This window comes from Phalacrocorax aristotelis, chromosome 4, assembly GCF_949628215.1.
Source record: "Phalacrocorax aristotelis chromosome 4, bGulAri2.1, whole genome shotgun sequence".
NCBI lineage: Eukaryota > Metazoa > Chordata > Aves > Suliformes > Phalacrocoracidae > Phalacrocorax > Phalacrocorax aristotelis.
This window is the reverse complement of record NC_134279.1, coordinates 32028046-32041344: the sequence shown is the minus strand read 5'-3', so window position 1 is coordinate 32041344 and position 13299 is coordinate 32028046. Positions and strand designations below refer to the sequence as shown.

Below are 13299 nucleotides of genomic sequence, written 5' to 3'. Positions count from 1 at the left end.
GCTTAGGTAGGAGATGAGCATAGGTGATACTCACCTCCACAAATTCAAATGCCCTCCATTGGTCTAGCTCTGTGTTCTCAATGCTCATTGACATTTCCAGCTATGTGAGCCTCAAGAATCTATAGTATTGGAGTGATCAGTGTTTATTGAGGTAGGCCTGTTAATGGGGAACAATAATTCTTTTCTGACTTCTGCTACTTTCTCCAAATAGGAAACGGTGACGGGGGGGATGGGGTGGGGGGACGGGGGACCCAACAGAACTTTGAAAAAGTTATGTTTTAAAAAAAAAAAATCAACCCTGAAACCGTGTGATAATAGTTCTTCCTGTCTTTGGCAATGCTTGTAAATTACTGCACTTGGTTAAAAGACAAGAACACATTTTCTTCTCAGAAATCTGGTCTTGTCCTGTAAAAGTGACTAAGATACAATGTATAAACTTTTTGTTTTAACACAATGTGGGTTTAAATGTGTAATGAGATAGCAGAGTCTGCTTGCAGTAACACAGGTGACTTGTCTTCTCTTTGGATAATCTGCGAGTGAAGATGTTGGGTTAAGAACTGTAAGGGTTTGTCAAAAAAACCCAACTCATTTTGGTAGTCATCACTTCTTTCTTAGGGAAATTTCAGCTCCTTTGTGGTAAGAGCCAGACCTCTTAGCCCAAGTGCTTTTCATGGTATTATAGTCTTAAACTCGAAATTTATCAGCTGCATCTGTAAAATGCATAATTGTGAAACCTTGTCTTGCAGTTGTTTTCATATTCTTGTCATTTAGAAATCATTGTTATCCTTTTCAGAAACTGAAGTCTTGCTATCAAAGAGCTTTTTTTGGTGAAAGAACAGCTGAACAAGTATTACTTGCCAATAATGCTTTAGTGCTGCTGACCCTCATACAAAAGAAATGACCCAATAAGTCCAGTTTTAAAATACTTTATATTCTGTCTTACTATGAGATGCAAAGCCTACCTTTCCCTTCTCAAAAAGTGGGATAATAGCAATAACAAGGGGAGCACAGAAGTGCTGCTGGTGAGGTTAACTGGCAGGTTTTGCTGCCTGGGAGGTTTTAGGTGATAACTTATACAACGCTAAGTTAAACTTCAGTGCTTCTGAACTTCAAATGAAGTTCTGTCCTTTGTGTTCATAAACCATACTGAAGTAAGATCTAGATAGCTCCTACTATCTGAGAAACTATGACCCCAAAATTAATTGGAAGTTTACTTTGCCATATCATTTGGGGATCTTTTATTATAGAGCATCTATCTGTGTGTGCAATTAAGAAACTTAGAATTGTTCTCATGATGCAAAAAGTTATTCCTACTTTCTGAAAAAATCCCAAGAAGCTGATGAAGACCTGAGATATGCTAGTTCAAGAAGAAACATAATTTTCTATTTATTCAGATGATATTGTATTTATTTTCTGTCTTTGGACTTGTTCTGTGCATTTCAGTCTTCAGATCATTCAGACTTTCATTCCAGGAAATAAAAGAATGAGGTACTTCTACATTAAATACTTAAACAATAACTTCCCAAATACAAGGATATATTAATGCACAGAATTAGACTCGTTTGTCTCGGTAAGAGGGTCCAATGTATCCTGTGTACACATCAAGAAACAGGATTTATGGCACAGCATGTGAGGGTACCCCAAGAGCTTTGGTGTGCAATGGTAAGTTGGTTTACAGGACAGAAGGGCAATGAAATACTAAAGACTAAATAAAGATAAAAATCACAAAAGTTGAGAAATATGATTTCAAACAAATCCAACAGATGCTGTAAAGATTTAACCAATTTTCAACAGAGGGTGGGGTCATAAGGAAGGGCAAAAAATGTACTTCTGAAGTCTTCTAAAGTCCTTATGTTTAACTCTCTCACTAACATCTGGGTTCAGTAAGTTAACTGCTAGAAAATTTTTCAGCAATAAGCAATCAGGACAGGGTGACAAACAACATTATAAGCTCTGATATTTTACTGAAATTACTGAAGGACAAAAGTCTTCCAGTGCTGATGAGGAGAGTATCGGTCCATTGTGTTTCAGCAAGAAAGTTCCATAACTTAATAAATGCTGAAGTTTGAAGATCAAGTGTTGCAAAGCACATGAGCCTAGGCCATGTTTTGACATTTTAACTGTTGGGTTTTTTGTTTGGTGTCATGGTTTAGCCCCAGTCAGCAAATAAGCACTACACAGCCACTCGCTCACTCCCCCCACAGTGGGATGGGGGAGAGAATCGGAAAAGTGAGGCAACTCTTGGGTTGAGATAAAGACAGTTTTATAGGTAAAGCAAAAGCTGCATGTGCAAGCAAAGCAAAGCAAGGAATTCATTCACTGCTTCCCATGGGCAGGCAGGTGTTCAGCCATCTCCAGGAAAGCAGGGCTCCATCACGCGTAACGGTTACTTGGGAAGACAAAATGCCATAACTCCGAATGTCCCCCCTTACTCCTCCTTCCTCCTTCTTCCCCCAGCTGTATATGCTGAGCATGATGTCATATAGTGTGGGATATCCCTTTGGTGAGTTGGGGTCAGCCGTCCCGGCTGTGTCCCCTCCCAGCTTCTTGTACACCTGGCAGGGCATGGGGAGCTGAAACAGTCCTTGACCACTGTAAGCGCTGCTTAGCAACAACTAAAACATCTCCGCATTATCAACACTGTTTTTAGCACAAATGCAAAACATAGCCCCTTATTAGCTACTATGAAAAATAAAAACTCTATCCCAGCCAAAACCAGGACAGTTCAGGTTTGTTTTTTTTTTTTCAAATGCAACGCTCGGGGTATTTTTATTTCTGGCTTAAGATGGATCTAGATACTTGTATCAAAATGAGAATTTTACTCCTGTAGTATTGTTTTCTCTGTACACTGTAACTCCCTCTGCCTGCATCTGCCCTGTAGCTTCTTCCTGAACTGTCCAGTTCAGCTGTGTCTTTTCCAGAGATCCAAGGTCTTGCTCCAACACAGCCCAGCTACATAACCTGGGCTCAGATGTCTGTGAAAATTGTGCAGTTATGAGAAAGAGCTGTGAGAAAGCTATAAGAAAAATAAATAGTAAAATTACAGGCAGAGGCAGGACTGTAGAGACAAGTATTGTTAGTATCTCAAAGAATCGAAAGTAAAAGAGCCGATGTGGAAAAATATAAAAAACTAAAGTAAAGAAAATGGAGAGGCTGGTTGGAGGTCAGCAGATGTAGCTGTGAACCACTTAGGTCCCTGGTGCCAGCAGAGGTGGTGGAGGGTGGCAGCTTGGCCACACAGGGAATCTGCTCCAGGAGCTCCGGAGGCTGACCTCTCTCCCCTGGGCTTGGGTCTGCCTGGCCAGCAAAACCTTTAAGTCTTTTATCAGGGTAGTGAGTAGCCTAGCAACTCTTAAACTGGCTGTCGTGTGTGTGTGTGCTCATCAATAAATACTTGGTTTACACTTTTAAGCTGTGTATGTACTGCTGGTGCAGTCTCTTTGCAAATGCCTGAATAACTGACACAACAGAGGGTCGGCAACGTACCCACCCACCCACCCATCCCCGCAACCAACAAAAAAGGTGATTCCAACAAGGTATGTAGAGTTTAAAAAAAGAAAGAAAGAAACAAAAAACCCACCAAAAAGACGATCAACTTTTTCAGCACAGCATATCCTGTGCTTCCTTTTCTTTCCTTCCTCTATGATGTACAGGTAGGACAACCTGAAAGGGAAAAAAGTGATTCAGATCTGTTGAAATCCAGTTGCCGTCTCACTTCTTACTTATCTGCCTGTTACTTGATGTTAAGGATACGATTCCAAATACAAAGCATACCATTACTGATGATTCTCAAATTATTCTGTGTTGTCTACAATTTCTCTTGCTATTGTTTCAATAGCAACTGTAGATGGAGTACAATTAACCAGTACTTCCTCAGCAATTCAGGGTTGCATAAGGTGTGTGGGAGATGCATTTTGATATTTCAGATTACATGTGTCTTGTATAATTTCTCAGTTTAAAATTATTTCAGGTTTTAATATCTCTGAATCCAACCTGATTGGTATCCTGACCTTTGGTGTGAAAAGCTTAAATCCACAGTTTCAGCAGCTGCTCAGAAGAGCTGACATTGTTTGGTTTATTTCCTTGTCTCTCATTTAATTTTGTTTTGTATTTTGATTTTGGTTTGTTGTTTTTTTTTTTTCTCCCTGAAAATTCAGTTTAGCTAAGAAGAGACTTAAAATATGTATCACTGGAAATCATATTTTCTGCTTTGAAATTTATATGCTTAGTATGTGAGCTCAATACACCCTCATTATGTCTTTTGGATAATAGATGCTTTCACATCCTTCACCCAGCCCCTTCTCCTTTCTTTTCCTTTCTCTGTAATGTAATGTCCTCATTGAAATTAAACCCTATGCAGTAATAATCCTTTTCAAGGCATAATTGAAAAATGTACATAACATTTTAAAATATTAGATTTATTGAGAAGAATTAATCCAGTCAAAACAGGGAGATAATGACAACTTTTTAAAGGCCACGGTCAATTTATATGGAAAATATTTTATTTACAGCATGGTATGTTAAAATACTTGGAGAGCAACACAATGAGAATGCTCTGGACCACTTGTTTTTTTTTAAAGGCTGAAATTAGTTTACTCCAGTAATTTAACTAATACAAAGAATGGAAACGGGCAGATGGTTAGATGACCTCTGAGACAGAATTACAGAATCACAGAATGGTAGGGGTTGGAAGGGACCTCTGGAGATCATCTTGTCCAACCCCCCTGCTTGAGCAGGGACACCCAGAGCAGGGGGCACAGGAACGCGTCCAGGCAGGTTTTGAATGTCTCCAGGGAAGGAGACTCCACAACCTCCCTTGGCAGCCTGTTCCACTGCTCTGGCACCCTCGCAAGAAAGAGGTTTTTTCTCATATTGAGGTGGAACTTCCTGTGTTCCAACTCATGCCCATTGACCCTTGTCCTGTCATTGGGCACCACTGAAAAAAGTCTAGTCCACAGTCCTGACACCCACCCTTTAGATATTTATAGGTATTGATGAAATCCCCCCTCCGTCTTCTCTTCTCCAGGCTGAACAAACCCAAGTCTCTCAGCCTTTCCTCATAAGGGAGATGCTCCAGTCCCCTGATCATCTTCATAGCTCTCCGCTGAACTTGCTCAAACAGTTCCACATCCTTCTTAAACTGGAGGGCCCAGCTGGACACAGTACTCTAGATGTGACCTCACTAGGTCAGAGTAGAGGGGGAGGATAACCTCTCTCGACCTGCTGGCCGCACTCCTTTTAATGCACCCCAGGATACCATCGGCCTCCTTGGCCACAAGGGCACATTGCTGGCTCATGGTCAGCTTCTTGTCCACCAGCACTCCCAGGTCCTTCTCAACAGAGCCGCTTTCCAGTAGTTCAGCCCCCAGCCTGTACTGGTGCATGGGGTTGTTCCTCCCCAGGGGCAGGACCTTGCACTTGCTCTTGTTGAATTTCATGAGGTTCCCATTGGCCCAGCTCTCCAGCCTGTCCAGATCTCGCTGGATGGCAGCACGGCCTTCTGGTGTGTCAGCCACTCCTCCCAGCTTGGTATCATCAGCAAACTTGCTGAGGGGACGGTCTGTCCCATCATCCAGGTCATTGATGAATATGTTGACCAGGACTGGACCCAGCACAGACCCCTGGGGAACACCGCGAGTGACAGGCCTACATCCAGACTCCGCTCCATTGATCACGACCCTCTGAGTTCTGTTTTTGAGCCAGTTCTCCGTCACCTCATTGTCCACTCATCCAACCCACACTTCCTTAGCTTGCCTGTGAGGATGCTATGGGAGACACTAACAGAAATATTTCGTTTGGTCTATAAATACAAGATTTTCTTAGAAGTACTACTACTTAGTGCAGCTTGAAAAAGAAGAAGCCAGGTGAAGAAAGGAGTACATAGGATAAAGGTTTCAAACAGATGTAGTTATAGAGCTGCTGGCAAGTGATTTTGGCAGAGCTGTGAATGGAGAGAAGGGTGCTGAAAAAGTGCAATAAATGCCATAGGGCAATGGTACTATTTCTTTTAGGTCTTATATCGAAGCTTCTTGGACTTCCGTAATTTTAAGCTAGTGCTGTGCTCATTGCGGGTGTAGGACACCTTTAAAGCAGGATTTATGCTTGTGTTAGCAGAATTAATTCAGTGGCTGGATGCAAGTCCGTTCTACTCCAGACTTTAAAAAATGCAGCTTATTGGAGAGCTTGCAGATGAATATATAAAACTAAAAAGAACAATAAACAATGAAAAGTAACATATGCAAAGATGAAGGAGAAAATGAAAGATGAAGGGCTTTTCCTTGAGTTGAGTTAAAGGTGGTGGTAGAATCTGATGAAGAGGAAACATTCAGAGCAAAGACAAGAGGTAAGCAACCTGATAGACCTAAGTATACAGAACAAAAACCAAACAAACCCTGTTGGGAATGTCGGACTTTCAAGTAACCCTACTGTACAGTGTAAAAGTTTTGAAGATGAGTTTTTCACTAAGGGGCCTGAAGAGGTAGTATTTAAGATCTACTTTTTCAGTAAGAAATTACTGATCCTGTTTCACTTTTGTGGGTTATCGTTAATGAAGCACTGCTCCCAGAAGCAATATATATGCCTCTGAGCTTTTAGTTTTTCTTATCAGAACATGATTGCTTAGAAGTGGTCAGGCAGACTCTGGTCCGTATATTTTCCCCCTGCTTGCTTGCTTCTCTCACGTAACATCCATCTGGGAAGCTTCAAAGAGAGTCCTGAGCACAGTATGCCTATAGGAATAAGAAAATGCTTAGTAGATAATTGAGTCCTCATGCTAGAACTGATAAGCAACTTGAAATAAAATGATTGCAAGAAATTCACAGAAAGATATATGGCTGTTTGCAGCGTACAAGCAACTCTTCATTTGTCTATGAAGTATTAGTAACTCTAACAACACACAGCTTAAAATGGTCTCAGACAGATCTGATAGTTTGATAGATAAATTGGAGCAACATAAACCTTTGCGCTGCTGTGATTTAGGAGGACTAAGAAAAAAGGACCTTAGACAACTACATTCTGAATTGTTCTACTTTCAACTTCTATTGGTCTCTACATTTTTACTCAATTGAGTAAGTGTCAGCTAACCATTCTGTCAATGAGCTTACAACAGTGATTGATACAGTCTCCTTCACCAGAATAAATTAAGTGATTTTGAAAGATGAAGCAGTTAAAGTGATTTTTCCATAGCACTGTAGTTGATGTGGGGGTGTGTTTATGTGTCTATCTGGCTGGTTAAAGCCAGACTTGGTAGTGTGATAGAGGGCCTCCTAGGTAATTAACTTGCTGCAGATTTCCTCTAAGTATACAAGCAGGTGACGGGAGATGCCCTCAAACATTTCTAAGAGAGTCTTACAAGGTGAAGTTAAGAATGTGTGAGATACTGAGATTCTCAATGTTAATTTAGGGAAAAAATAAAACTGACACTTTGTGCTTGCAACAGCCGTGGCTTCATTGGCTCAGACACACAGAGTAGGACAACAGAGACACAGGTGTTAAGGTTGTAGCTTTATTTTTATAATGTAATTGACGTAACTGTAATTGAGCATAGGTTGCACTTAGTACATGCAGATAAGGTTACCACCCAAAGTGGTGAGGATATTAAAAATAAAATCCCTCAGGAGGGAAAAAACAAGGAGATGCATTCAGCTGAATCTGACGTGTTTCTCTCCTTTCCAAGGTCAAGGTCTGCCAGCCTGGGCTCTGTAATGGGTTTTCTTAGTTATGGCTCAAGAGCCATCATGTTTTTTCTGGATCTGCTAATTGCAGGGGCTAATAACTAAACCTCACCTGCTAGGTCTTTTGATAGTTTGCTAACTTTGTGACCTAGCAGAGCACCGCCTGGTCTGGGCAGCTTCTCCTTTTTCCTAATGCTGTGAAGTATGTGGTTAGTACTTGTCCATCAGAAAAGAACAGTCTGGTCTCTGCTGTATCACAGGACCGTGTGCTTGTAGCACAGATAACTCTGCTTCTATTGACTCTGCTTCTGTTATGGCCTGCTAAGGCTGAACAAAGAAGCTGCTATTTACTTTTTGGCAATTTGCTAGCTCAGGTGAGTTCAGACTTACATATTCTTGTGTGCCTAGCATGCAATCATCTTTCTTACTGGGGCTCTGATGAGGGTGGCCATTAGTGAGTCATATTCCTGCCCAGCCAAATAATTCACTAATGGGAAATCTTCTTTTAAGAGTAAAAGTTTCCAGGCAGAATCTGGGCAGGGCCCTGAAACTGTTATTGTTACATGCAGCTATTTGAGAGCAGACACATAATTGCTGAGAGCATCACGGAAAGTACTACTGCCACTGAGTGATCATTAACAGCAGAGTCTGGACTAAATTCAGCACTTCCCAGCTGGCCACAGTCAAGAAATGGAATTACTAGAATAACTAACTTAAGCAGAAATATCAGGATTTGTGTCTTTGTGTTTTGTGTATATATAATGTAGTTGCAGGAATACAGTTTTTGTAGATAGAAATGTGAGTTTTATTCTTAAATACATAGTAGCTGAGACTGTATTTCATACTAAAAGGTAAAATAAGCTTCAGTAGGAAGCCCTATTGTCATGATCAACAATAGCTTTTTTTTACTGGAATGCTTAACTGCATCCCCTGTGCCAGTATTTGAAATTATTTGAGTTTGGATTATAGCATAATATAATTTGACACTGGTAGCTCTGTAGAAATTTTAAACATGTAAATGCATATGCATGAAAACCTGCTCAAGTGATTTTCTATTCACTGCAATGTGCTTTGGATGATCAATCAGTAATCATAGTAACAACAAAAAACCAACAGGTTATGCCCTTCTTCAATTTTGGGGGATTGCAATAGCACCTGGAGGATTTTATCATGCACCTCTGAAATGAGTAGCAAAACTGCTGTTGACTGTGGAGGCTACCCTGTTAGTATTTACAGCATGCTTGCTGCTTCTGGGCTTCGCAGATGGTGCCTGCATTGGGTACCGTCTCTGAAACTGTTGGTTAATCCCAGTGGCTGGAGGTCACAAAAAGGGGAAAGATTTATGCAGGCACCTATGAGATGGATTTGAACTCTAGGCTCATGTTGCTGAAATTGCTTTCTAACAGAACCTGTGTGCATATATGGTGAACTTGGAAGCTGGGCCAGACATGGAGCACCACTAATTCTCTAGTTATATAGCTATCGCTTGCATTTGGAGTGCTTTCTTGTAGATCAGTAAATCTTTGGCAGAGAACATCTGTACTTGTTTATACATTACTGAGCTTTTAGATTCTCTGGTACATGTTCCTCCACCCTCAATGTTTTAAAGATACAAAGGATTTGTATGACTCAGAATACAGTGCTGCAGAACCAGATTGTATTTCAATATATGCTATAGTCCCTACAGGGGTTGTTAGAAGTATTGGCAGAAAAATCAGTGAAAATAAAGTTGAAGGAAAAGGAATCAGTGCTAATGAAATAGGGAGGAAGAAAATTATATAAACTGTAAATTGTGTAAAAATAATTGAGATCAAGTACTTGCAGCAGTATTCATGCATGCACCTTCTTTCTTGTATGAGAAGATATTAAATTTTCAATATATTATTGTGACAATTCATGGCAAGTATGTTATTTTGTACAGCAGAATAAAATGATTCATCGAGCTATTTGCAAAGGATGGGATTAAATAATAATAAGAAATAATGGGTGATTAATTGTCAGCTCAAATTCAGCCTCAGACCTTGATGTAATTTTATGATTTGGATACATGGAAATTTTGAAACTTGCCCACTTTCCTAGGGCAATAAAAGCAGCATTGTAACTGGGCCTTTTGCATCTTTCCTCTCTTACTTTGCTGTAAGACTTTCACATTTGTAGGTTGGAACAGCTTCTTGTACAGGTGTTTTCCTTCATATCTAGATTTAATCAAAGTCCTGGAAACTGATCCCCTCAGTGCAGTGTCAGCTAAATTGACTGGTCACTGTTGTGTTTGCACAGAGCCGCTTGTAATGTGGGCATGTAATACGGGTTCCTTCCCCCATTAGCCATCTCAGTTTACACGTAATCTATGGCAAGTGGGAGGAGGGCAGGACTGCACATCTGGACATTAAATTGAACAACTGCGTGCAAACATCTTTATTTACTGCAGTTTTGCAGAAATATTTTTTCCACCTCCCCCCCCCCCCTTTTATTTTTTCAAGTGTGTGGTGATTGTTAAGATGTTCTAACATGGCTTGCAGCCTCTGTTACTGAACAGTTTCTGTTTAGGATTTGCGTTCTGAGGAACAGTAAGATGTGTAATGGTTTTGAAATCTAAGCCTGGAAAGAGCCAGAAACCATGAATGGCTCCTGTTGTAGTGCACAAGCTGCTGCAAAGGAGGGATGCTAGTTTAATTTGCAAAAGGGCTGAGGAGGAATTGTAATATTGAGTATGACAAAAAGAAATCAATGTACATCCTACAAGCAAAGACACTCCTCCCCCTCCAAAAAAACTACCCACACCCACCCACCCCCCCAAAAATATTGCCAAAACTCTAATATCTTAGATTGTCCATTTAGGGATATTTAAAGTGCATTAAACTGATGAAGAACTGAAGATGCAGTTTCACATCAGGACTGTAGGGATAGGTACTACTGAACTTGATAAGAGAGCAGCAAATCTCTCCGGGGAGGCCTGTTCATCGTCTTTACATCAGTACAGTGTAATGAAAACTAAACATCTGGGCTTAGGATGCCTAAGTCCTAGGAGGCAGTCTTAGCCTTTTCCTCACCTCTGGGAGAGCAGCTCTTTCCTCCCTCGGTGTTTGGCCTCATTCTGAAAATTTTGCATTGCTCAGTCTGATTCCCTGTCACCTTTCCAAAAAAGCTCCTCTCTGCTTTTCTTGTCTTTCTCATCTTTCCTTGACATTGCTTAGATCCTGAAGTATTCTGAAGATCCAATTCCTGTTAAACTGAGACCTTTTGAAGTAAGCATATGTATATTTAGAATTTACTGATGCTTCTTTGAAGAGCTGTTCGTGCACTCTTTGAATATCTCTAACGAGTTTCCTTAGTTTGATTTAGAAATATAACACAGCTCAATGATATTATAAAGACTCCAGGTATGTTTCATAATACATATTATGGAAATGTTTGATGTTGCAAAAGAAAAAAAGAGAAAGCCTGGTTTGGGGGTTTTATTTTGTAAGTGAACTGGCAGACAAAGAACAAGCTAAGAACAAAACCTCAAGCTACACCCTACCATTTCATGTGATAAATAGTGTTTGTCTGATGCCAACCAGATGCAGTGCAGATAATAGCTTTAGTATAGGAAATTGATTTTGATTTTACCTGAGAATGACTTAGCACTTTATTAAAAAATGAGATCTATTGCCCAGTTAATGCAATGAATTAAATAAAATCACTTTCAGAAATTACCTCAGGGAGGGGGAATCTTGTCTATGATGCTTTTTTTCTTCTTAGATGTAAGTGAAGGGCTTGGAATTGAGCACAAAGGCATGGACACAATAAAGAAAACCTAACTATCTTTCATTGATACTTTTTAGGTAAACGCGTTAGGAAATCTTTGGTGTGTTGTCCTTATCTTCTCATTCTGCTGTGGATTAGAGCTCCGGATAGAGTAAAAGTTCTTAAAACATGCCAGTGGTAACAAGGGCTACATGTCAGAATTGGGTACTGTGGTGCAAATCAAAAAGCATTCTGTTAACGTCACTGGATTTATTCTGGGATTACGTTTAAAGAGGAATGTTTTCTCCCAGGAAAAATAACCCAAGTGATGTACTTCTCAGATAATGCTCTTTAGGAACTTGGCATAGTTTAGTGAAGTCCCTAGCTTGGTGTTTGCATGGGAATAGACATCCTTAAGTAATCTGAGAACTGGATGAGAAGAGAAAACTGACAGAACTGTTGTTTAGTTCCGTGGTTGCAAAATACAGTACCCAACACATTTTGAATGAGTATTTGTGCTTTCAATATAGCCTTGGTTCTTCTGTTTTCAACAACCTCTCTTCCATCACCTGAATACTGTATTAGCAGAAAATACTTACTCTAGTTACAGAAATACTTTTGACTATGACCATAAAAATATTAATCAGTTTTCTTCAAAATCACACAGAATATCTGCTAAATATCAGCTATGGTTTTTAGAAGTACCATTCCTGAAACTCTCCATAGTCTGAGAAAATTATGAAAACAATTTATTTTCCTTATATTCAGCCCTGTGACAATTTTTTTCTTTTGGAAACAGAAGTGTGGCAGCTTCTTCCTGTTTTGCGGGATGGTGGGATTTAGATAAGCTTTGGTCTTTTTCCCCCCCCTCTCTCTAGCTGGGGAAGAATAATTACAGGCAGGCAAATTAGGGGTAAATTTGTAGTTCACTAGCTAGTCTGTGGTTGTGTTCAGTGTAGATACTCTCAGTTCTTTACTCCATTGCAGAGAATACTTTCTTGTTGCAGTAAGAATCCTTAGAAAAGAAAAGGCAGTTGTGAGGAAATAGTGTGTCTTTGCTTATTTATATGTCCTTGCCTATTTATATGCAAAGTGATTCTATGTAGAGAAGCCCCAAAAGTATTATCTACAATCTATATTCACGGATTCTTTACCTGAGGAGTAATACATGAGAATCAAATATCTTACTGTTTGTGTTATGAATGATTTGTCCAATTGTGTCTCAGTGTTTTCTGCATTAATTTTGTTTCTTTGCTTGATTGTTAAACTTGTTTTGTTGTTCTGGAGAAACTGTTCAGGGGGAGTAGGAGATGTGTTGATGCCATCTGTTTAATATTGAATGTTTACCTGTAGAGGTAATGGATTGGGAGAACTAAAAACCATTTCAGAATATAAGAAAATATATAATTGTAAAAAATCTCTTCTTCCAGGTGGATTTGGAGGCATTTGCCTTCATTACTTTCATTACTATGTTTACAGAAGACTTCACTCTCCTTCCCCCCAGTAGTGCTCAACATCTGCAACTTGGAGGCGATGGGTGATGAGTGCATTTATACATTGAACCAGAGGAGTTATCTGACAATGCTAGGGTCTGACCCTTACAAGTTTTCTCTACTGAAAAAACATTCACCAGGAATTTGAGATCAGTCGCATAGTGCCTAAGTAAGATATAACTCTGCACAGTTACCTCTATGCTTGCTTGCATTTTTAGACCTATTTGTCAGTAACAGTGATTGCTTTAAGGCAAGGAAAATGTTTTGTGCTCTGTGTGGGGAAGACATTAAGTGTGTAAGTGTGTTTCCAGTTATGTACACAATTGCCAGTTCTGGCTGGGAACTCCAGTGCATAAGGTCTGGAAAATTGCTCTTCATTCAGTGTCTGTGTCAAATTATCAGTTTTG

The 13299-nt window shown here is 39.9% G+C and overlaps 1 protein-coding gene across 1 annotated transcript in view; it reads left to right on the top strand.

Moving 5' to 3' along the window:
• Nucleotides 1-13299, top strand: part of GRID2 (glutamate ionotropic receptor delta type subunit 2) — a 738061-nt gene that overhangs the window by 256622 nt on the left and 468140 nt on the right. The gene's annotated exons all lie outside the window — the stretch shown is intronic.